Source organism: Phytophthora infestans, genomic scaffold (assembly GCF_000142945.1).
Source record: "Phytophthora infestans T30-4 supercont1.40 genomic scaffold, whole genome shotgun sequence".
NCBI classification, from domain to species: Eukaryota; Oomycota; class Peronosporomycetes; order Peronosporales; family Peronosporaceae; genus Phytophthora; species Phytophthora infestans.
This window is the reverse complement of record NW_003303719.1, coordinates 778045-781706: the sequence shown is the minus strand read 5'-3', so window position 1 is coordinate 781706 and position 3662 is coordinate 778045.

Here is a 3662-nt window from a genome sequence, read left to right as displayed (position 1 = left end):
TGCGCACTCTCCGTCGCGTCTCGCGCGTCCTGGTACTCGCACAGCTGTTCCGCTCACGTAACACGTCGCGTGGCTGGGTCTCCTGGCGGTACTGCCGTCGTTGTCACTTCTCGCGGCTCCGTCGCGTACGTATCCGTGTCACTGCGTGGCACCGTACTTGTCGTGCGCGATGCCAGTCTTACACTGCGTCGCTGTGGTACTGGTGTCACCCCCTTCGCCGTTCTGCGTCGTTTCTTCGTCGTCATGAACACTCCGTCACTCGCGACCGTCCTGTACGTTGTTACCGCCGTTTCGTCCGTATCTGCAGTCGCCGTAGTCGTCACAGGGGCCATCCAGTTCGTGTCGTCCGGTACCTCCTGCGCCGTGTCACTCTCCGTCGCGTGCACTGTACCACTCGGGGTCCGATTGGCACTCCCAGTCGTCGTCGGCACTGACATCGCCAGCTCCTCGTCGCTGTCTCCGTGCTTGTCGTCGTGATGCTCTGTCACAGGATCCGTCTCTACCTCCTTGTCGTCGTCCGCACCGATTGTCTCTGCCATCGCGGGTAATGGTCGTCTCCCTTCTGCTGCTAACACTGCCGCTGGTGTCCGCGAGAGAGCATCGGCCACAACGTTCGTCGCACCCGGTCGGTACGCGATAGTAAACTCGTATTCTTGTAGGGTTAGTGACCATCTGTGCAACCTTCCTGCTAAATTCGGGCGCGTCATCAACCATTTAAGTGCGGAATGGTCCGTGACGATCTCAAACACACGCCCATACAAATAAGGTCGAAATAGCTTAATCGACCAGACCACCGCCAAGCGCTCGAGCTCGGTGATAGAGTAGTTCGACTTCGCTGTGCTGTTCACCTTACTAGCGAATGCAATGGGTTGCCAGTCTTTGCCCTGATCTTGCATCAGGCAGGCGCCCAAGCCAACTTTACTAGCGTCTGTCGCAAGTCGGAAAGGAAACGCGAAGTTAGGGTAGATAAGCAGTGGTTTCGTGTTCAGTGCCGCCTTCACACGTTCGAACGCGAGCTGTTGCTCCTCCGTCCATTGCCATTTGGTATCTTTCTTGAGTAGTCGAGTCATCGGGGCCATTATAGATCCGAAGGCTTCGATAAATCTCCTGTAGTAGCCACCGAGGTGTACGAACCTCTTGACCTCTACCGCGTCCTTGGGCGTCGAGAACTCCGAGACCGCCGTGATCAACCGCTCTACTGGCCGAACACCGTCGTTGCTGAGCTCGTGTCCAAGGTACTCCATCGAGCGCGCCGCAAACACGCACTTTTTGAGTTTAAGCGTGAGCCCTGGTGTCGATAGTCGCTCTAGTACAGTAGCCAATTGTACTAGATGTCTCTCGATTCCCCCTCGAGTGTATACCACAATATCATCCAGGTACACTAGACATGAAGCCACGTCAGGCCACGTAGCACTCCGTTCATCATCCGTTGAAAAGTCGAAGGCGCATTCATAAGACCAAAGGGCATGCGTTTAAATCTGTAAAGCCCTTGTTTAGTCGTAAATGCCGTCTTATCTCGATCTTCCGACGCCACTCCTATTTGCCAGTAGCCGGAGTGAAGATCCAGTGTCGTAAACAGCAACGAACCACCGAGCGCTTCCAGCGTTTCATCGATTCGGGGTAGAGGGTAGACGTCACGTTTAGTCACCTTATTCAGAGCGCGGTAGTCAATGCAAAATCTGACTTCTCCGTCCTTTTTGCGAGCAAGGACAACGGGGAAGCCCCAGGCTCCGTTGCTTCTTCAATCACTCCTGCTCCCAACATCTTAGCCACGTTGTCTTCTACAATGGCGTCTTTGGCCTGAGCTTGCCGTCATCTTTTGAGCATGATTGGCGCACTGCTTCCTGTGTCAATATGATGATGCACGTCCAGCTTCGTCACCGGTGGGCAATCGCCTCGTCACATTTCGATATGATCGTAGAAGATTTAACACTTATGCACGTTCGTGATTCTCGTCCGTTCGTATATCGGCTTCATTCTCGTTGTCCAGTGGAGTCGACGCGTCACCAAGCGCCTCCAACCATTCGTCTAGCCGTTCATGCCCCAGTTCGCCGTTCAGCTTGAGTACGTTCAGGTCCGCGTCAAGCGGTAGCCACTTGCCTAACTCTTTCTTACTCGGCAGCTTCGTCTTGTCATCGGGACCAGATAGGGGTTCGGAGCAGTCGCCCACGGCTGCCCGATGTTATGCATACCCTGCGCCACGTTGTCGATTGGGTCATCAAGAGTTCTCGGCTTCGGTCGCTGCTTTACTAGCTGCCTCGTAGTCTTATCTAGGCTGCGGTAAAACTGTGCCAACAAGACCCGTTCACTAATCCGGTTTTGTCCAGTGAGATCCCGTAGGCCAGCCGCGAAGTCGGCGTAGGTCTCTCTCGGCATCATTCTTCGTCGACTCACTCGCCATTCTGCTGCAGACTTGTCAGGTCGCTCGCCGTACCGACGCTGCAGCGACGTCTTCAACTTCGTCCATGTGCGCTCCGTCACTGACAACTCCTTATCCATCTGAACCCATCACCTCGCGGCGTTGTCCTGAAGCTTGTTGCCAAGGATGTAGTACAACTTGGCGTCCGTCCAATCGCCTCGACCGGAAACCCGTGCACCTTCCAGAGCCAAGTCGACCTTCGCAATCCAAGTGAAGACTGACACCGTCGGAGAAGGCTTGAACGGCGCCAGCTCCAGGTCCTTGATACTCTTCTTGCGTCGTCGGTGTCGTGGTGGGCTTGCGTGTGCCGCCACTCGCCGGACTACCGCGTTGTCGTCCACGTCGTTGACGTCCATCATCACTTTGGTCGTCTTCGCTGCTACTCTCGCTGCTGGTACTGTCGTCGCTGTCGGTGCCGAATCTTCTCCGTCCCCCGCGTTCGTTGCTGCGCCCTCCGTTACTGTCATCACTCTCGTCGCTGCTATTGCTGGGTGATGGAGGCCTGCGCGGCATCCTTGTTCCAGTTGCAACCCGAACTCGTCCATCGCCCCCCGCCGCTTGGACTACTCGTGCTGCTGGCGGTGAGGGTGATCGCCGTGCCGGCGCCAACTGCTGTACTATCGTCGTCGCTGACCCCTGCGCGGGAGCTGCTGATCGTTGTACTTGTGACACTGGCGCCACGTGCGTCGTCTCCATGGCCCCGACTTGTGATGCGAGCCGTGCCATTGTCATAACCAGTTGTTGCATCGCTGTTACCAGTGCCGCTGCGTCCGACACTGGCACTGCTGCATCACCAACGTATCCGTCCGTGTTCGTCGCACGTCGGCTGCTTCCGGTTCCCGTGGCACGTCGTCTTCATTGTCATGCGCTTTCATTCGCTTCGTCAGACTCGTCGTTTCTTGCTTGCCGCCGGACACCGTCCGCAGAGTCCATTGTCGCCTGTTCCATTGGCGCCGCTGGTCGCTGTCTCTCCGAGGCCGCCTGTCGTCGTGCTGGCGCTCCTGTACCCGTTGCTGAGTCCGAGGACACCATAACCATCGTCGGCTGTGTCGGTGGGCTCGTTGTCGTGGGTGCTGTCTTCGTCAGCGCCGATATTGTCACTCCTGGAGACTGCGAACGCGTCACCATTCCGCCAGGGGGCGCCGATATCTGCACCACTTTGGTTCTCGCCATTATGTAGAGCTCCGACGTAACCTCACGTAACTCGTAACTTCGTAACGTTTGCGTAGTCTACTCGTTCTGA